Genomic DNA, 22,522 nt, shown 5'->3' on the forward strand with positions numbered 1-22,522 from the left:
CCCAATGTCAATAGGAGGCGGGGATTTTTAAAAGGGTGAGCTGGGCGGGGCGGTCAGGGAGAGCGGGCCAGATGATAGGCCGGAGGATTGCCGGGACTCCTGGGAAAGCGAGTCCCGGTTCCTTCGCTCGCAGCCCTGTCGCACGCTCTCTCACCCAGCTGGCTCCTGTGACTCCTGGGCTCCGGTGGCGGCAACAGCGCAGCGGGACCCGCAAAGCGGGTTCCGCAAGTAGTAAAATTGGTCTCCCAACGGCAGCAGGAACACACACAGCAACTGACCCCAATGTCAATAGGAGGCGGGGATTTTTCAAAGGGTGAGCTGGGCGGGGCGGTCAGGGAGAGCGGGCCAGATGATAGGCCGGAGGATTGCCGGGACTCCTGGGAAAGCGAGTCCCGGTTCCTTCGCTCGCAGCCCTGTCGCACGCTCTCTCACCCAGCTGGCTCCTGTGACTCCTGGGCTCCGGTGGCGGCAACAGCGCAGCGGGACCCGCGAAGCGGGTTCCGCAAGTAGTAAAATTGGTCTCCCAACGGCAGCAGGAACACACACAGCAACCGACCCCAATGTCAATAGGAGGCGGGGATTTTTAAAAGGGTGAGCTGGGCGGGGCGGTCAGGGAGAGCGGGCCAGATGATAGGCCGGAGGATTGCCGGGACTCCTGGGAAAGCGAGTCCCGGTTCCTTCGCTCGCAGCCCTGTCGCACGCTCTCTCACCCAGCTGGCTCCTGTGACTCCTGGGCTCCGGTGGCGGCAACAGCGCAGCGGGACCCGCGAAGCGGGTTCCGCAAGTAGTAAAATTGGTCTCCCAACGGCAGCAGGAACACACACAGCAACCGACCCCAATGTCAATAGGAGGCGGGGATTTTTAAAAGGGTGAGCTGGGCGGGGCGGTCAGGGAGAGCGGGCCAGATGATAGGCCGGAGGATTGCCGGGACTCCTGGGAAAGCGAGTCCCGGTTCCTTCGCTCGCAGCCCTGTCGCACGCTCTCTCACCCAGCTGGCTCCTGTGACTCCTGGGCTCCGGTGGCGGCAACAGCGCAGCGGGACCCGCGAAGCGGGTTCCGCAAGTAGTAAAATTGGTCTCCCAACGGCAGCAGGAACACACACAGCAACCGACCCCAATGTCAATAGGAGGCGGGGATTTTTAAAAGGGTGAGCTGGGCGGGGCGGTCAGGGAGAGCGGGCCAGATGATAGGCCGGAGGATTGCCGGGACTCCTGGGAAAGCGAGTCCCGGTTCCTTCGCTCGCAGCCCTGTCGCACGCTCTCTCACCCAGCTGGCTCCTGTGACTCCTGGGCTCCGGTGGCGGCAACAGCGCAGCGGGACCCGCGAAGCGGGTTCCGCAAGTAGTAAAATTGGTCTCCCAACGGCAGCAGGAACACACACAGCAACCGACCCCCAATTTGAAGCTCAAAGTGATGCCCAACATTGCATCACCTCCTCTTTTAGTAACCCTCTTTAGAAAAGCTACAGTGCTAGAGCATGTAAGGTTAATTCTTGTAAATTATCTGCAGTTAAGTGTATTGTTTTATTGTGTTAGAAATTGGTGAATGCACACTGATGTTAGATCCTATATGTGGATTGTTTGGCAGCAGAATTCCTAAAGAAATTAAATTAAATGCATACAGCCTATTCGGTTAATTCCTTTGGGATTACTCGTATTTGTTTGCAAAGCTGATGGCTAAAAGCTTTGTAAATCATTTTCTAGGTTATAACGAATTCTTCAGTTATAGTTCAAAATGTTTGCAGCATTTCGATGGGCAAATGACAACAGTGGCATACGTGTTTAATAGACCTCTCATGAAGGCTTGTGTCCCAGTCCTTGAAAGTAATGCCATAATTGTGGAGGTCTGGTAGCTACACTTATGGAATGGTGATGCAACGAGCTTTAAGAGTTTGAAAGCAGCAGGTATGGCTGATCCGTGCAGGGACTGAGATGTATTTTTTAAAACCATTATCACATTGACTTTTGGTCTATACAATATCTGCACTCAGTGACCCTTGGCTAATTAACTGTAAATGAAAAAAAAAAGCAAGTCATAATATCAAATCCCTTGACCCTACACTTTAATTTTTAGATTTCACCTACCAACTGTTTTAGTTTCATCGAAGACTTATTGGCTACAACAGAGTATCCATAGTGGGCGTTTTAGTCTGATCCATTGCTCATAATTAGATTGCTTACTTGTCTGTTAGTTCCCTGTTCAATATTCAGAAACATTCCTTCTTATTCTTGAGTTTGTCCCATCCCAAGAGCATTTGTAGCTTGACATCACTTATAGTTAGATGACTAGTACCTTTCCACTGCTGACGTGAGGACAATGTGTTTAGTTCTTCTTCAGCGTTCCTTGGTGGTGTACCATGTTCCTTCCTCAATCCACTCAGCTCACTACCACCCCACAATACCAAAATGTTATAACACCGCTCTTCTATTGCTCCCATAGCCTACACATGGATGCTTCATTATACTTTTTTTTTTCCTCAAATGCATGTACAACTCCTGGCAGACTCACACCAGTGCTGCATCGTCCATTGCTTGGCACCCACACTTACCAGACCACCCTCCCAATGGTCTGGCAGCTGCACACTACTACTGAATTTGCATCTCTGTACCGGGAACCACCTCTAAAGTTACCATGCAACACAATTATTGAATTTCAATATCTGCCTTAAACATCTTCCATTATTCTTATTTAGGGATTGATGTGAGCTGTCCCCTTGTTATTGAATGTGGGAAAGTAGATTATTAATTGGGGTGGATGGAAGTCCTTCATAAGTAATAAAGTAACTCGCCTATTGGGCCCAGTCAAATTTTTCAGTAATTTACTCCTGAGCTTAACCCTTGGAAGCTAAGGCACAGATCAGACAGGCTTTTAACCTAAAATGCCAAAGCATGTTGAATTATCAAAACAATGAAAAAGTCCAAAATACAACATAATAAAACCCCCATTCCAATTCAGAAAAATAGTCAAATTTAATAATCAAAATGACACCAAAAGGACAAAAAGAGCAGTAAGGGGAACCAGAAATATGAATTGAAGAAGATTTAAGGAGAAAAAGAACTAAGCGCCAATGATAGTGCATGGTCGTCGTAGACTGGGACTTAGGAGCGATTTCAGGCCAAATGCAATGGAGCGGAGGTCGGGTACACCAACCAGGTTTGTCCCAGTTGGTAATTTTACCTTCTTACTCAGTTTCTGGAGTGGAAGTCAGAATCATCGGGTGGGAAAAGGTTGTAGCCTGTGTCTGACAAAGAGTTCCTTCCACAAGGCTGGATACTTTCTTGCGGAAGGCCCACTGAAACAGATTTGCTGCTGTGGAGAAGCTGCAAGTGAGAGAAACTAGTTTCTTCAGCACAGTGAATTCCTGCCTTAGGCGGATTTGCTTGAGTGGTTGCTCCCAGAACACCGGAGCTCTTGAAGTCCAAACATTTTCTAAGCCTCAACTTTTTAGAGATGTTAGGAGAAGTACAGTTACACACCCAAGGGTCCCAGAACCACTCAAACGCACTCTGGGGTCAAGAGTCACTCCGGCAAAGGTGACCAGGTGAGTCCAGATATAGCTGCTACTGATCGATTGGGCACCTAAGGGGAAAGGCCCCTTGCAGCTTGTCGTCTCTGTAGCCACACAGGTGGTCAGCCATATGACCATTTGAAGTTCATTTATTTGTCCTCGGTATAAGTGGAAGCAGGTCCAGGCCTTCAGGTTTCCTCACAGATCTTAAACAGCAGATTCAGTTCTTTGCAGTTCTTCCAGAGAGAGTCCAGAGTGTGTTCTGAGGAGGATGCTTTGTGGACACCTGGTTGGTACCTGCTAGTGACTCCTCGCTGCTCCCTAACTAGTGGGATTAACGTTCTCAGGGGTATCCCTGCCCACTTTTGAAGCAGTTCCTGCTTGCCCTTCTGTAAATCTTCCCAAAGTAAACCTTATTCCTAAAACGCAAAATGGGGTAACCCTTCCTCCCTTGTATTCACCATGTGATCCCAGAGTCCAGACAGACCCCACTAGACACCAGAAGAGCGAGAAAGGATTTTTACAGAAACGTCTTCAACATGTCTGTCATCCGTGCAGTAAACCCCATCTCCCCTGTGTACAGGAAGCTGCCGTGTCTCCGGGTATCATCCCTTGTATTCCTTTTGTGTTTTTGTTTGTTCTTTTGAACAGAGTTGAGGTAAGTGTTTGATCTCAAACTCGGACAGATAGGTGGCTCATCCCAAGTGCACCATATGAAATTGGCTCAATAAGTGTCAGCACAGCTTTCTTATTGGTGTTAATATTGCATCATTCTCCTATGGAAGCCCACCCACTTTTGAACATGTCGTCACCATCCCTGTTATCAGTTCATTGCGGCAGAACATGTAGTGCGCCATAATGTGCCCTCTGCATGCCCTCGTAGTGCAGTGGCTAGTACCTTTGTTGCCTGAAACCCACCTGGTCCATCCATGGGCTGTGACTTGAATTTTGGAAACTCATTGGGCAGGGTTATCCCCTAGCACACGTGCCTGGGCCTAGATGTTCACTGCCTGGTGGTTAAATTCAGTTTGGTTTACTTTCTTCTTTCCTTGGCAAACCATGACAACAAAAACCAACTGTGAAAACCAAGGCTGCAGTCCAACCCGAATGGTTTTCATTGTGAAGTAGATGCATGCCAACCGAAGCTGTCTCGCCTCGTTTTTTTCCCCTCCAAACAGGTGAGTCCATTTCTACAGGTAATTTCTGAAGGAGCCACCGACAACAAAGGTTGCTATCACGCTGCTTTCCAAATAAGCTTGAAGTCATTGTTTTGTTAATGCTCTGATCGCACTGTTGGCTTGAACGAGATAAATTTAACACTTGCTTCACACGCAGACACGTTCTGCCCATCCCTCCTCTGGCTAACCCCAACTGCCAGTGCAGCATTCTTCTTTATTTCCGCACATACCAGTTTGTTCTTGCATGAAACGTGAATAGACAACCTGGATAGCTGCCAACTGCATTCCTTTAGTCTCCATACCTAAAATGTTTCGTGCGGTTTGCCAACAGTTTGGAGAGGTCAGGGCGTTTTCCAGTTTCTAAGCACACTGAACCTCTTTGTTAAAAATTACACTCCGATGTTTAGAGCGCGCAAACGTCAATTTTAAAGGGACTTACTTTTCTCTGTTTTGCTGCGGAGCTTGAAGATGGATCTAAACGTTTCGAAAACAAAATGTTCCATTGTGTGGTAGTAGAAAGATCGATGTCTCTCCAGTATAAACCACTGGCTGCATCTGCTTTACGGCTGCACCCAGCTGTAAAGGGGCCATTCTGCGCGTGCTCCTGGAATGTCAGCCCTATCACCATTTAAGACAACGTCTCAGCAGCGCCCTCTACCCCTGGACTCGCCCTCGTTCACGCTGTTCCTGAGCTCAGCTGGGATGCCTTGTCAAATCACTGGTCTGCTGGTGCCAGTGATACAGAAAGCCTTTTGTGGTTGGTGTACAGGCGTGACGGAAGCATGCTAGTCTTAATTGGGCACACTTAAAGGGCCTAATGTGCGATAAACACTCTGTGGACCAGGCCTTCAGGTAGTTTTGTACATAGTTGAAATTGTCTCTTGTTTACAACTTTTTGTCTGAATCTCGTTTTAAGTGACACACCTATCGACTTGATTACATTGAACACACCATAGCTTAGTGAATTATAACTGAAATACGTTAATTAAGCATCAGTTGATATGTACATTTTCGTACAAATAGTTGAAGCGAGTAGTTTTGCTGCCAAATTACTCCTATGCTTCAGACAAAGCTGCCATAAAAATACTGTTTCATCTATATTTGGAGATAGTTGCCTTTTTGGTATGAAAATTATGATTAGACAGGTAGCCAGCAGGAAAGCAGTGGAGTATCTGGCAGGGTACAAAGCGTAGTGGTACCTGTAGTATCCCTTTTAGATGTGTAGTATCCCTTTTAGATGACATCACCTTGTTACTTTAAAATTGTTATGCTTTCTATGTGTATTCCACATTCTCTATGTGGGAGTTACTCAGATCTCCAGGGCTTTCCCAGCTTAGTGGTTGTATAAGCTGTTTCCTCGCTATTGAATAAACTACTTCTTCTGCAACCTGTGTGCCTACTCACTTCATAAACTGGCCACAATCGGGATTCCATGAAGGACTCACTTTTTCCCTGATGGAAGAAGTATTATTATTTTTTTTTTTAAATAACCGAGGAACAGCGTCCACGCATCTATAAAGGTATTTCTTTTCAAAATTTTTTTTTTTTCTACGTGTAAAACGATCGCACCAGCGGCAGTAATTTAACTCAGTGCTTTGATCGCACCTGCGGCAGCGTACAGCGATGTGCTTCCTTGAATATTGTTTATCGTTCCTATCTTTGGCATGTTTGCGTGTTCCTGCGTATTTTGCCTTGTCATATCCCGTGTTTTTTTTTGGACCACTTTTGCCGTTTTGCACTGTCATTTCTAGCGTAATTGGGGTCATTTTACTAATACCACTGAGGAAAATTGGAAGCACACGATTTGTATATTTTTAAATCTGACCTGACATTCTACCTCGTGTGGGTCTGCGAGCCTCAGCGCTCGCGTGGAGCTTCAAAGTTCGCGCTGACGACTTCTCAGCTGCGTGTCTGCTCTACCTCAAAGTTCTACACGACGCTTCTTCAAACGTATCAGCGCCACGCAAAGGTCAAAGTGTCACGTAGCTGCCATTTTGCTGATTTTTTTTTTTTTTCTTCTTCACTTCGTGCTCAATTTGCGCTGCATACGCTGTGTTGACTATTAATTACTTCCTCATTTTTAAAGCTTACAACGAACATCTACATTTAATGTACTGCTGTTTCATCATTTTTTTTTTCAGCTGACTGCTTGCATGAAACTTCATTCAAGTAACAAACTTGACCACGGTGACTACATTTATTTTGTTAATTTATTATTTTTAATAATGCTTTATTGTATTATGAATGTTTAACTAGCGACCATTATTGATTCATTTGTTTTTCTCCAGTTTATTCTACCTTTGTGTTCAAGCTTCCTATTACTTAGTGGAAATGTCGAATAATATTGTTTCTCCTTCCCATTTTTTGCCTACTGCTGGAGATCCTAAGGTAGAATGGGACCTGTGGTATCCCACATTTCTAGCTTATGTGGATGTAGTGGAGGAGGATGGATGTTCTCCCAAAAGAAAATTAGCCCTTTTAAAAAATTGTTTAGGTGGCGCAGGTCTTAAAGAGCTGGAAAATTTACCTCCCATTGATGGAGCAGGTGATTGTAATATTTTTGAGATTGTTGTAAAACAGTTAGCTACTAGATTTGGTAGGAAAATAAATATCGTTATGGAAAGGTTTAAATTTTATTCCAGAGCGCAGAAAGACGATGAGTCAATTGAAAACTACATAGCTGCATTACGAACCTTAGCTGGTTCTTGCGCTTTTAAAACTATTAATTTTGAGCAGGTACTTGGAGACCAAATAATGATGAAGACCAAAAGCAAGAAAATACAGGAACGTTTATGGATGGGAACCGAGTCTTATCTAAATGCTGTATTGAATATAGCTAAAGGGATTGAACAATTTGAACTTTTTGTCAGTGAGATCAGAGGCCATGACGTTAAGAGTAAAGTAATAATCCCAGAAGTTGCTTTAGTAAAAGAGGTCCATAATCAAAGGCAATTTCCTTTCACTCAAACTAGAAAAGAATATTTTTCAAGAGACAATAAATTCACTAACAAGAAAAATCCTATTTGTTATAGGTGCGGTGCGAATGATCACGTTGGCAATTATAAAGGTTGTCCAGCGTGGAATAAAATTTGTGTTAAATGTAAAAAGCCTGGGCATTTCAGTAAAATGTGCAGATCTCCACAGAAAGTGAACTTATTAACTGAGTCCGATTACGGGGATTCCGAACAAATTCAGGAAATCAACACTTTGTTGTGTGTTGGTGACTCTAAATGTAAAGGTTTTCCCAAGGACAAAATATTGGTTAACGGTATAGAAATCACTATGCTCATAGACTCCTGTGCTTGGTATAGTATAATTGGGAGTGATATCTTTAACAGATACTGGAATTCTTCATGTCTACTTCCATCGGATGTTCGTCCAGGTGGATATACTGGTCGGAAAATTGATTTGCTAGGATACATGTGGGCAGATATAAAATTTAAACATAATAACATCAAAGGGAAAGTTTATGTAGCATCTAAAGGTGCTTCTATTCTGAGTTGGCCACATCAACACGAGTTGGGAATTAAATTAGATCCTAATGCCTCTCCACCTGTGTACATAGTACACCCTGCTGAGGATGATTTTACTGTTCAAGTCAAAAACAAGTTCCCAGAGATTTTTTCGAACATTTTGGGTGAATTTGTAAATTTTAAACATAAAATCATACTAAAGGAAAATGCGACACCAGTCCGACATAGGGTTAGGAATGTACCCCTGGCCTATCGTGACAAGTTAAAAACCATTTTATTGGATCTAGTGACTCGAGGTATCATCGAACCAACCGAGTCCTCTCCCTGGGTTTCCCCAGTAGTTTTGTCAATTAAAAGTAACGGCGAGCTTCGTTTATGTGTCGACCTCCGCAGTTTGAACAGTGAAATTTGGGTGGATAGACATCCGTTACCTAACATTCATTAACTAATTTCTACTCTTTCTGGTGCTTGCATTTTCGCAACCTTAGATTTAGCCAGTGCTTATCACCAAGTTCTACTCCATGAAGATTCTAAGTTCCTCACCACTTTCATAACACCTGAGGGCATGTTCCAGTTTCGTCGCATGCCTTTTGGTTTGGCTAGTGCAGCTTCGGTATTCCAACGTCTTATGAAAGAGGTATTGGAGGGCTGTGACAATGCCATAGCCTTCCAAGATGACATTTTAATATATGGAAAAGATCTTGAGGATCATGACAGGAACCTGGATAAAGTACTAATGTCTGTTAAAGCAAAAGGTTTGACTTTGAAGTTTTCAAAATGCAAATTTAGACGGAGCACTGTGGAATATTTGGGACATGAAATTTCTGCTCAAGGCATCAAACCCAAACTCAATCACGTCCTGAGCATAACTAAGGCTCCAGCCCCCAGTAATAAAGAACAATTGGTGTCTTTTTTGGGTCTTACCGAGTTTTATAGCAAATTTGTCTCAGACTATTCTTCTAAAGTCCATGTTTTAAGGTTGTTATTAAAAAAAGATGCAAAATTCATTTGGAAAGATGAACAATAGAATGCTTTCGAGTTGCTTAAAAAAGAGATCATCAACGCCCCCTTCCTTCTTTTTTTTTTTTTTAATTTTTTAAAAAAAATTTTTTATTGTGTTTATCATGCAAAAATAAGGGCACATTACATAGTACGAAGAGCCATTCGCCTACAACCCATCTCGGGCCGGCAGTGGGCTGCCTCGCCATAACCATGGCACATACGTATAGCAAGCAGTAGGACATACAGATCAAGCCCAGGTCTCAGCAACAGTGCGGGCCAAGCAGGACCACCCCCGCCCGCCAATCTTATCTGTGTTGCGGTGTGCACTGTATATATATGAACAAAACTGTACATTTTTTTTTTTATCATTTTCTCCCAACCAATACCCCACCCCATGAACCCCCCCCCCCCCCCATCCCACAACTGGTCCCTTGTTTGTGCTCCTCGTGTTTGTCAGTGTGCGTCCCGGTGACGTGTATTGGCTCGTGCCGCATGCTACCTTCCAACAATCTAGAGGGTGTCTCCTATTGTCTCACACAGCTAGGGGTGGGGTGGCTTCTCCCGCCCAGTGACATACTATAGTGTAGGGAAGAGCCCTGACAGTTATCTAGGCTCCATGTGCGGGTCACTCTCTTGATCTTCCCCCTCCACAGATACATCCTCGTCCATTCTGGAGGTTAGGTAAGTCTGGTATAGCCCCCAGGAGTTCTTGGGGCGATTTCGGGGCGGGAGGAGCTCGCTGTATGCGTCCGCCTGAGTGTTGCAGTACTTCATATCGCCAGTCCACCTCTTCAGTGTAGGTAAGGGGCCTCTCATCCAGCATAGTGCCACTACCCGTTTTGCAAGGAGCATGCCCATGCTCACCAGTTTTCTCACTGAGACAGGTATCTCCCTTGTGTATCCCATCAGAGCGAGGGCCGGGTCAAGTACTAAGTCCAGCTCCACTATATTGCTAATTTCTGCAAATACCCAGGCCCAGAACTTCTGAACTCCCGGGCACCGCCAGGCTAAATGCAGGAAGTCCGCCACTGGGGCATGACATCTCTCACAGCATGGCGTGTCCCGTAGGCCGTACCTGTGCAATCGTTCCGGCGTGTGGTACACCCGTTGCAAGAATTTAAAGTGGATCAAGCGGTGCCGCCCGTTCAGGGAAATGCGCCTGGTGGCCGCACAGCAGTACTCCCACATGCCGTCGTCAATTTGGGTCCCTAGGTCAGTCTGCCAGGCTAAACGCGCCCTAGTGTATTGCAGTGCCGTGTGCTCATGGCCTATCTTATAAAGCCTAGAAATCCGCTTCTTCGGGTTCTCAGTGTCTATGACGTATACTAGTTCCGGGACTGCAGGAGGTTCTTCCAAGTCGGGGCCCAACTGATCCAGCAGCGCACTTCTCACCCTATGATACTGGAAGCGTTAAAGCAGGGAGGTACGCTCCCCCCCCGTGCGCGAGCTGTTCCCACGTCTTCACCTTCCCTTGCACAAAGAGGTCCCCCATGGTGCGCGCGCCTAGTTCGTTGAGGACCTTGTATACACCAGGTTCCGACAATGTTGGGAGCCAAAGCGCCCACTGTATCGGCATGTTGGGTGCATACATCAGCACCTTGTCCTGCCGCTGCAATATAGAATGCCAGGCATGGTTAGTGGACAGGAGGGAGTCCAGCACGCCCACTCTGCGGTCCTTGGGACCGCAGATGGTCGCTGGAAGTGGGGTGGGGTCCGCGAACAGCCGCTCCAGGATCACATGCGGGATATCCTGGTCGCCATGAATCCAGGTGTGGAGATGGGAGGCCTGCGCAATCCTGTAATAGCGCTCCAGGTCTGGAGCGGCCAGACCCCCTTGCTCGTATGGTAATTGTAGTACCTTCCATTGCACTCTAGGTTGCTTTCCAGCCCACGCCAGTCTCACCAGTAATTTGTTCATGGTCGCAAAGAAAGCTTTCGAGAGGGCCATCGGGAGATTATTGAAGAGAAACAGAAACCTCGGGAGAATAACCATTTTCATCATAGCTATTCTACCCATCAGCGACAGCGGAAGCTTAATCCAAAGCTCCACGTCGTCTACGAGTTTACTGTAGGCAACCCCGTAGTTCTCCCTCATCATAATGTCAGGATCTGTGTGGAGCATGATGCCCAAATACCTTACCGGTTCTGTGGACCATTGGAGCGGGTAGTCCATCTCGAAAGGTTCGGTGATCGGGGTCAGCGGGAAGGCTACTGATTTTGACCAGTTGACCTTTAGTCCCGAGAGTGCGCCAAACCTAACCACCTCCCTCAAGACCGAAGACAGATTATTGGCCGGGTCTCTGACGTATAGCAGGGTATCATCCGCATACGTGGATATGCCAATCTTGTAGGTAGGGTAGCTGATGGCTTCATAGGAGTGGTATTCCCGAATCGCGCACGCCAGTGGCTCCGCCACCAATGCGTATAGTAGCGGGGAGATGGGGCACCCCTGCCTCGTGCCTCTGCTAATGGTGATCGGCTTCGAGACCGCGTCCCCCAGTCTGATCCTCGCCGTGGGCATATGGTAAAGCGCGCCCAGGAGCTGGAGGAAGAGCTCCCCCAGCCCCAGCCTCTTCAGCACTTTAGGCATGAAGGGCCACTCCACGGAGTCAAAGGCCTTCTCCATGTCAAGGAAGACCGCCATGGCTTTAGTATCATGCCTAGTGTGCTGCATGGCCCCCATGACAGTGCGGATGTTGTAAGTGAGGTTCCTAGCTGGGATAAACCCTGCCTGCTCCGGGGCTACTAGCTCCGGGGCCACTAGTGCCAGTCTGGTCGCCAGGACCTTCGCATAAAGCTTAGCGTCTACATTTAGAAGGGACAGAGGGCGGTATGAACCTGGAAGATCAGGAGGCTTGCCTGGCTTCAATATCGTGACGATGAGCGCTTCTCTCATCGAGGGCGGCATAGCGCCGTACTCGCATATCTCGTCAAAGAGGGTGGAGAGGTAAGGCAACAGCCTGTCCTTGTATGCTTTATAGAATGCCACTGTCAGTCCATCAATCCCGGGCGCACTTTCCGACCTCATGGTATCTAGCGCGTCTGATATTTCCTCACGGAGTATAGGGGACATCAGGAATTCCCTCTGCCAGTTCTCGAGGAACGGCATTTTGATGTAGTCTAAATAGTTGTCTATTTGGTCTTCCACCCCTGTGATCTTGGTAGTGTATAGGTCCTCATAAAATCTCCGAAACTCCGCTAGAATGTCATCCTCCGTTGTTACCCTCGCCCCCCCTGGAGTTCGTAGTTTCGGGACTGTCTGTCTGCGCCTGCTGCCCTTCATTATCCTAGCTAGCAGTGCTCCAGGTCGTTCTCCCTCTCCATACGTGCGCGCTGTCGCATATTTCCCTAGATGTCTGACCTCTCTATCTGCCTCCTCATGGAACTCTTGCAGTAGGCCTTGCAAGGACCCATCCCCGAGCGGCGTCGAGTCCAGTAACTGGCGGCGTTCGCAGTCTGCAATCTGCCCCTCAAGATTCTTAAGCCTGTTTCTAATCGCTTTGAGGACACTGGAGTGTTTCGCCATGACTACCCCCCTGACGTAAACTTTGAATGCCTCCCAAACTGTCCCAAAACTGTCCACTGAGCCTACGTTAGTGGCGAAGAAGGTATCTATGTCCTCCCCCAGGTCAGCCCTAAAAGCCTCATCTAGTAGTGAATAAGGCGGGAAGCGCCACGTGAACGGAGGGATCCTCTGCTTGGGAGTAGTCAGTACCAGCAATACTGGGGAGTGGTCCGACAGGGTGCGGGGAAGCACCCTGCAGCCCCTGATCCTGGTATGGATGTTATGATACGCGGAGTAGTGTGTGTATCCCCCCTTGTCGCTGTGCCTATCTCTCCAAACGTCCACCAGACCCAGTCGCATCATTTCAGACTGCATTTGTAGTGCGGCCGCTGCTGGGCGCCGGGGGGGGCCCGCCGACCTATCTAGCTCTGCGCTAAACGTGAAGTTGAAGTCTCCCCCCCCAAAGCATTCTATCTGCGGGGCACTCAGCACAGTGGTCCGCCACTGCCGCATAGAAGTCAGGGGAGTCATAGTTCGGGCCATAGACGTTCATGACTAGTATGTCGTGTCCCTTGCCTACGCACCTGTTCAACACAAACCTTCCTTCCGGGTCCGCTTTCAGTAGTGTGAGGGATAACTTGGATTTCGGGTTGACCCACGTGAGAACCCCCCTCGCGTGTGTGGTGAAGCCCGCATAAGTGGCGTGTCCCTGAAGTCCCCTATGTGTGAGCATCTTACTGGTGTCGGGCAAGTGAGTTTCCTGCAGTAGCGCCAGGTCTATGTGATGTCGGATTAGGTACTGCAACACCTTGCGGAGTTTTCGGTAGTCATTTAACCCCCTCACGTTCCAAGTGACAGCCTTGAGGGTCTCTGTATCACTCAGTAAGTCATCATGTGATGCATCAGCCATTGTCCATAAAAGAGCACATCAGTGTCAAAGCCCTTACAATCTGCACCCCCCCCTGTATGTAGCAGCTGCCTACGCCCTCCACGACATACAACATTTCAGAGCACAGTTTGGACCCCCCCCCGAACATTTCTGAACCCATAACTCCCATCTCCCCCCACCTCCCACAGTCAACCAACCCCAACCTGGTGTGACCGAGTTCCCTGCATCCCTCCCCCCCACCCACCTTCAATCCCATTCAAAACTTCCCCAACCAGGCTCAATAAGAGCCGCAAGCACTGTAAGCACTAGGGCAGAGGTAGCCTACTAAGATTCTTTATTGTCCACCGTCCGTCCGGACCTCACGTGCAATGTCAATAAGCTGCTCCTTCGCCAGCGCCCCCATATACCAGTGCAGCAATGAGTAGTGAGTGTAGTATCCTACCAGCATTCACGGGCCTCCCCCCCCCCCCCCCCACCCCGATCTCCGTATTCCTTCCATGTGTCAGGCCCCCTCGAGACCGCCCCAGCCCAGTTTTACAGTAGCATGGTGAGTGCAGCCCCCCATTAGAACCAATGCAGCCTGTGCAGATCTCACCCATAATCTCGGATACAGTAGTCCGCCTGCCTCAGTGGCGCGCTCCGAGTGGGCACTTCCCGGTCCGTCAGGTGGGGATTGTCACATTGGCCAGAGTATCTGAGTCCCCTCATCTCCTCAGTCCTGCTCATCCAGGTCTCCTTCGCCAGTGTGTTCCTCTCCGGGCGCCGTCGGGTCTCCTCGGTTCTCCTTCATCCATTGCTTCAGAGATTTTTGCAGTTCTCTGGGATTGGTGAAAAAGTGCGAGTGGCCCTGCCTGTTGATGCGCAGCCGCGCCGGGTACAGCTTGGCGTAGTCCAACCCCAGGTCTCTGAGTTGCTGCTTGTAGGGGACGAATCGCCGCCTCTCCTCCTGTACCTTGGAGGTGAAATCAGGGTATAACGAAATGTTCATTCCCTCGTACTGCAGCTTCCCCTTCTCTCGAGCGGCGCGGAGGGCAGCGTCTCTGTCCCTGTAGTTGAGGATTTTCGCTATTATTGGCCTAGGATTCGCGCCTGGAGGAGGCCTTGGTCCCAGGGTGCGGTGGGCACGCTCCACTATAAACATGGGGGAAAAGGTGTCGTCCCCCAATAACGCCTTAAGAAGTTTCTCGATAAAAAGTTCCATTTTACCCGTTTGGGTCGACTCCGCCACACCCGTGACGCGGATGTTAGATCGCCTGGAGCGCGCCTCCAAGTCTTCCGATTTCTCCTGTATCACCTGAAGCAGCCTCCCAAATTGCTTGCGGTCAGCGTCCCATACTGTCTGCGCCTCCTCCGCCTCCGTCAACCTGCGCTCTGCCATGTCCAGCCGCTCCGCATGCTTGTCCACTCTCTCCGTCATCCGGTCCATCCGATACGCCAGGGCGTCGATCTTAGTGCCAATGGCTGACCTGCTCTCCTGCAGACCTTTCTCCATTGTATTGAGCATACCTTTTATTTCTGCGCACAGTGCGGCACTCGGGTCAGCAGCAGCCCCCGGGGACTGGGCAGCTGGAGGTTCCGGCGCCTTCTGCCTCCTCTGGTCAAACGCGAGTTTCGACTGCATCTTGTCCCCCTTGCCCATCCTTCCAGTGGCTGGGGAGGCCAGTGTCCACAAGCCTAAGAGTTCAATAGCCCCCCAAATAAGCGATGAGGGATCCCTCCCCGTGCACAGGCCGGTACCGGGGGTCCGTTGTCCTGGCCTCCTTTCACGTATAGCCTGGCGTGCTCAGTGGGGCCTATAGTCTAAGATGGCCGGTCGGCGATAATCCCTACACAGGGTTCGTCAACCCCGGACCTCCTCAGCGTGTAGTCCTCGTGTCGTGGGCCTTCCGTCCCAAAGCAGCCACTGTCTCCCCAAGCAGTACGCCGCGACTTCAGGTGACCAAGGGGTCTTTACCGGCAGTGCGCAAAGGCGCTTGTGCTGGCGCGGGTCTCCGCCGGCGCCACGTGGGCTCGACCGGTGACTGCCCTGCAAGGTCGCCTCATGCTGGATTCCACTGTGTGCCTCGGCGTGCCCAGCGAGCTCTTCAGAGGCCCTTCGCTGTGTTTGCAGCATGCAGGAGGGGCCGCGGGAGCTGCCGATCTCAGGGCTCAATCAGCGTCGGGGCGCTCATACCAGGCGGCCGCACGTCGGGTGACGCAGCACGGCTACGTGCCCCAGGAAAGGCCAGGGATCTTGGCCTGGTCCGTCGTTCTCCGATCCGCGATGCTGCAGGTGGTTCCCGTGCCTGAGCCTCACCCAAATTCACGTCGGAGGTCCGCAGGGGGTAGGGGAGTCAGCCCCCACTGGAATCACACGATGTTCGCCGCTATAAAAGGATTATTTACGGATCTTTGGCAGCGCTAGCACGGAGCTCCGCTCTTATGCGCCCGCCATAGACGCCGGCTAGCTCCGCCCCCATCAATGCCCCCTTCCTGAGGCCTTTTGATTTGGGTAGAGAATGCATTGTGTGCGTGGATGCGAGTAACATTGGTCTTGGTTCTGTACTGATGCAAAAGAGTTTTGGTGAGGAGTATGTTGTTTCTTATGCCTCTCGTACCCTTCGTGGCGCAGAATTTAATTATTCCACCATAGAGAAGGAACTGTTGGCTTGTACTTGGGCGGTTGAACACTTCAGGCAATTTATTTGGGGAACAAGATTCCGTTTGCGAACTGACCATAAACCTTTGATAAGCATGTTGGCTGCTGGTGGTGGTCGTACTTTGACAGCACGTTTAGCACGTTTGGCTGCCAAGCTACAAGAATTTCAATGTGTCGTGGAATATGTGCCTGGTCGTCTAAATGTCCATGCTGATTGCATGTCCAGATTGCCTTGTGTTTCTTTGGATGTAACAAACTCTCCTCGAGATGTTGATGTGGTTTTAACCATTGATGATGTAAATGAGGCAAAGTGTAACGCCACGTCTAGTGTTCTCCGAGTCTGCTTGGAGGGATGCTATGTCTCAAGATGTCTCCCTGTCCAATGTGGTGGATTTCCTGAAGCAAGGGTGGCCTGAAGAAAGGAAACTTTCTGGCGATGTTCTGTCGTTTAGTAAAATAAGAGAGGAACTCATGTTTGATCAGGGTTTTGTAACCAGGAGCGATAAGATAGTACCCCCCTCTGGTTTACGTGAAAAAATAATCTCTATGGCGCATGAGGGTCACATGGGGATGTCTAACACTAAAAGACGCATCCGTGAATTTTACTGGTGGCCTGGCATTGATAGAATGGTAGACAAATGGGTTAGCTCATGTTCCCCTTGTGCCAGTAGTGATAAGACTGTCAAACCTTTGGCTGCCAAATCTGATATTTCACCTATTGAGTACTCCATGTGCCCTTGGAAAAAACTTGGAATTGATATCGTTGGCCCTCTGGATTTGTCTGACAATAGATCTGTTTTTATTCTAGTTCTAATTGATTACTTCTTCAAGTGGCCGGAGATAAAGGTTGTGAACAAGATTGGTTCATCTCAGGTTGTCGAATTCCTGGATGAAATTTTCTGCAGGGAGGGGATTCCAGCCGAGCTGGTATCAGACAACGGTCCGCAATTTGTGAGTAGCGAGTTTTTATCGTTCCTTGACAGGTGTGGGGTGGTACATAAAAGGGTGTCCAATTACAACCCTCAAGCCAATGGTCAAACGGAGCGCTTTAACAGGGTCATCAAGGAGTCCATACAACTAGCTATCAAAAGTAAATTAGATTGGAGGAAAACTCTTCGTGCTTCTCTCCTCTCGTATCGTACTTCTCCTAACTCCGTTACGGGTTTTTCTCCTTTTGAGCTGTTAAAGGGTCGCAAACCTGGTTCAAAATTGTTATCCTGGTGGATGAAATTAAAAATCCCTCCTGAGTCTGGTGTTGATCCCTCATTGGTCAAAGATAAAGTCTTGAAATATCAAGAAAAGATGAGCCGTACTTCTAATTGTCCTGTTGTTTTTAGACCCGGCATCAAGGTTGGCGATTTGGTGCGGGTCAAGTTTGGCAAATCTTGTGGTTCCAGGTGGAACAAATGGTCGGACCCTTGTAGGGTTACTGAAGTTTTTAGTAAAGCTGTCAGGGTGGATGGTGGTAAAGTGTGGAACTTTCGGAGAGTTTCCGTGTGTAGAGCACCCAATGTACAAATTAATTCTCTGCCTTCTTCAATTCCCTCTTTAATTACTTCTGGTGATAACTGCTACCCCGCTCTATTGGACACATTTTGTGGTGATGTTCAAATTTCCCCTAGAAACAATGATGTTTGTGTCTCCAACACTGTTTCTCCACCTCATGTTTCAGTCCCTCCTGGACAAGTTTCTTCTTCGCATTGTACTGACACTGTTGTTCCCAATCATAATGTACAATTTACTGATGTGCCCCTAAGGAGAAGTTCCCGCGTTAATCAACTCCTGTTAAGTTACGTGATTTTGTTCATTAGTTCCTTTTGTTTTTTTTGTGTTTTTTTTTTCATTTTTAAGGGGGGGAGGTGTGTAGTATCCCTTTTAGATGTGTAGTATCCCTTTTAGATGACATCACCTTGTTACTTTAGAATTGTTATGCTTTCTATGTGTATTCCACATTCTCTATGTGGGAGTTACTCAGATCTCCAGGGCTTTCCCAGCTTAGTGGTTGTATAAGCTGTTTCCTCGCTATTAAATAAACTACTTCTTCTGCAACCTGTGTGCCTACTCACTTCAGTACCTTCTATTCACAGATCGCATTCTAGGGCACCCCCTAGTATTGAATACCTTAAGGTACAGGGAGGAAGGTCCAGAGTACATTTTGAGTGAGCAAGGGATGCAGAGAGCCTCCTTGAAAGGTAGTAGTAACTGAACCCCGAAAGGGCACTCAGAATGAGTAAGCTACTGTGACCAGTAAAGCTCCTGTGCACAGCTGTCCGTGGAAATTTAGAAAACGTCAAAGATTGGTGCATACTCCAATGAGACATTATGGTGGAGACCACATTTAAGTGGTTGGAAGTTGACCGATGTAGATAGTATGACACCGTTGTCCTAATCTACACTCGCTACATTGAAGATGGCAAAGGAGAACCCGATGAGAGATAAGAGGGTGTGGCCTGTTATTAGAACACCAAACATAAGTCAATGGTCCCCCTCTTTTCATCCATTATATTTTATTTGTAGTTTGTCTGTAATAAGTAGTTTCAGCAAGATGAAAAGTTTTTTGTGTCTGAGTAAACATGCAATATTTGGAAACAACAATCTGGAGATTCTAAAAAGTCCAGTTGGGCACCACTGAAAAAACTAATCTAGTTATTTGCTCATGTTAATCAGCCGTTTGTCAGTTATAAAACCATTTATTTATTGACCCAATGATTCTTCTAAGTAACTCATCATAATTCAAATTTGTCCTCCAAGCATATAATCATGTTCCAACATTGTAATTGTGCAACCAAAGGTAATGGTGATATTACCCACCATGCTTATTGTAGTAAAGGAAGATGCAGAGTCCGCTTAGTAAGTTAAGATCCTTTATTGCAGGTTCCTTCCAGGTTAGATAGACAGGTTAAGATTGTAAGGAAAACCCCACCAGGAGCCAGCTGTTAGCAGCTCAGCCTGAGGTGACCAACTGCCACAGTAAGTAAGAGAGAGACACTGTGAGCTATAGGGACACCCAGGCATTCTATGATGTCACAGATAACATAGTACAGTCTAGCCAGAGAAGAACAGTGGAGAGGACATTTACTAGACATCCTCTTCCCTTATGGAATAAGAGCAGAATAAAGGAATAATCTGCAACAATACCTTAAATGCAACAATCAGCAGGGAAGTACAAAATTGAGATGAACCAAAATTAAAACTGTACAACATGAGATGATGTTAGCATGAGGTATCATTAGCAGAGAAAAGAACAAAGAAAACATCATTATGTCACAATATGCCTCATCCCCCTCCCTTAACGAACAGCAAGGTTTCGAAAAAAACAAGACCAACAGCTAAGTAACCTCCTCACACAATAGGGGTAAGAGTCACTTAAGACAACCCAAGAGAGCAAACCCCATTGACAAGAATTCACCAAAGGAAAAAAAAAACTACCCCTGATAAAGATGTGCTGACACTAGACGTATGATAGATTCACAGCTCAAAATCTTACCAAAATGAAGCCCTTGCCAGTAGCTGCAAGAAGGTAGACTTCGATAGGAAAATAGTGCACAAACAATCTCCACCAAAAGCAGGGGACAGCGCATAGTATGTAGAATGGACTACCCACAGACACTGAACCTCCCCTGAAAAGGGTACACCGCAGGACAGTAATCCTGGGAATAAAAATGGGCGTTGACTACCCACAGACGCACAACCTCCCCTGAAAAGGGTACACCGCAGGGTAAGCAAAATAACCCTGGGACGGAAAATGGTGCATGGACTACCCACAAACACCCAACTTCCCCTGAAAAGGGTACACCGCAGGATAAACACAATAACCCTGGGACAAACGATGGGGCATGGACTACCCACAAACACCAACTTCCCCAGAAAAGGGTACACCGCAGGATAAAGACAAAAACCCTGGGACAAACTATGGGGCATGGATTACCCACAAACACCAACTTCTCCAGAAAAGGGTACACCGCAGGATAAAGACAATCCCCCTGGAACAAACAATGGGGCATGGACTACCCGTTAGCACTCAACCTCAAAGGGTACATGGCAGGGTAGTAATCCTGGGAATAAACAAGGGGCATGGACTACCCGCAAACAAACACACAACCTCCACTAAGTAGGGTACAGACATAACATCCCCCTAGAAGCAAAATGGAGGAATGACAACAGAGATGCATATACTCAATGTGCCCTACATAGGGTACACAATAAGGTCCTAGAACACCCTAGAAATTGGCACAGACTACGCACACAGCACACAACCTCCCTTAGATAGTGTAAACCTGTGAAACACTACATACACCCCTGCAGAGAGGAGTTAACATTACAAAAATTAATTAACACTGGTGAGCGACCTCTCACCCGGGATCCAAACGCCCAGACCATGTACCAAACAGGACATACATAAAGTCAACTTGCTGTGTCCCAGAAGAAGGCTTGCGGGTTGATGTGTTGACAGAACTGGTGTCCACAGTCAATGCTTCGTCAGATACCTTCGCACAGGCAGGAGAAGGTGACAGCAGGCACCCAGAAAGAAGTGGACAATCACTCAAAAAGATGAAGTGACAACAGCTAGCAAGAAGTCTTCTGCGCAGACAGTTGAAAACATCCAGTAGGCAAAACTCATTGGTGCACAGGAACACTTCACACGCAAACTAACAGCAGACATAAAAGTGAAATACACGCCCTGGGTGCAGGCTGTCCAGGTGGAACAGGACACTGGTGGGGGCAGCAGGGCGTTACCTTTAGTCTGAATTTGAAGTCTCTCTTTAAAATTCTTGATTTCTTAATTCCTTCCTTTAACTTGTTAAGTTCCTTAAGTAGTCTTTAACCTTAGATCACGCGTAGGTTCATCCTTTTAAGAATCGTCGCCAAACTGAAGTAAAGGAAGATGCAGAGTCCGCTTAGTAAGTTAAGATCCTTTATTGCAGGTTGCTTCCAGGTTAGATAGACAGGTTAAGATTGTAAGGAAAACCCCACCAGGAGCCAGCTGTTAGCAGCTCAGCCTGAGATGACCAACTGCCACAGTAAGTAAGAGAGAGACACTGTGAGCTAGAGGGACACCCAGGCATTCTATGATGTCACAGATAACATAGTACAGTCTAGCCAGAGAAGAACAGTGGAGAGGACATTTACTACACTTATCAGGCATAAGCCCTTCCTCAGGGAAAATGTTGCAATTGCTTGGAGTACTGTTCATGCGTTCAAAGAGCGGTTAATATTAACACATCTCCAAGCAATGGTAACATAAAAAGAGGTGCCATGATGAAGAAAGGGCATTCTTTGGATAAAATGGAAAGTGGAGGAAAAATATGTAAACTACATTAGAGCTGGCTTGATGAAACGCCCACCATTTTTTAGGTCATTTTGAATGTGTGTGTAATTTATCTCTGCAAATCATGTAAGGATTAGGCAGGAGGAGCCACCACACCCAGTCATGACTAAAATGTAAAGTCCTTTTCACATGTATCTTAGCACTGTAGGGCGGAATGTGGTAAAGCAACAAAGTTTCAGATTATTCTCAGGAGGAAATGTAAGCGGCACATATCTCTATACTCTGGTTCTAAATTTTATTTTTCAGCTGCAGTCTAATACTTTTAGGAAAATGAATGTAATAGCATAGTAAAGAGAGAGACGAGTCTATTGGTAACGTTTTATAATAATTCTGCTTGCCCTAAAATCTGCTGGCTGTATAGAATTGATCCATAAAACTGTAGCCTTGTTTTTAAAGTGATGTTCTGAAATTAACAAAATCTTTGATTCTGAGCGATTTTTGAATGAGATGCCTATCAATTTTAAGGAGCATAGCGCTCAGTAGGGCAAAAGCCGGAACTGCCCATCAGAAATATAAATTGTGTTTGCGAAATACAGTGTTTTTCTTACACTCTGTAAACTTGTGGACAAAAACATTGCAAACTTCCATCCTACGATAGTTCATAAACCTAGGGTAAACATAACATGCAACTTCAATATCTCACATGGATGCTGCAAAGCACCCCAGGTAATGGGGGTCTGACCGACAATTTGTAGACAGACGAGACAAGTAGGCAACACTCACTGTACAGGCAACAAGGAAAACGGCCCTTCTTGCAGGTATAATCAATTGCTGACTGCACAACCCTGTTCAGAAAGTGAGAAGCACATGTTGTGATTCTCCTTACCACAGAGCCCATTCAGTTTCTGCTATGAATAGACAGGCCCTCTTCATACACAGAATATTGTCTTGTGCGCGGAAACGAAAAATCACAAATATTCAGTCTCACTACATGAGGGTCAGAACAGGGGTGCACACTCTTCAGAACCTTGCAGGAGAAGTTTCTGCTCCAACACAACGTA

The 22,522-nt window shown here is 47.4% G+C and overlaps 1 protein-coding gene across 1 annotated transcript in view; it reads left to right on the forward strand.

Moving 5' to 3' along the window:
• LOC147702960 (non-selective voltage-gated ion channel VDAC1) overlaps positions 1 to 22,522 on the forward strand; it is a 152,048-nt gene that overhangs the window by 37,324 nt on the left and 92,202 nt on the right. The window lies entirely within an intron of this gene.

The sequence above is a fragment of the Lissotriton vulgaris genome, chromosome 7 (genome assembly GCF_964263255.1).
Source record: "Lissotriton vulgaris chromosome 7, aLisVul1.2, whole genome shotgun sequence".
NCBI lineage: Eukaryota > Metazoa > Chordata > Amphibia > Caudata > Salamandridae > Lissotriton > Lissotriton vulgaris.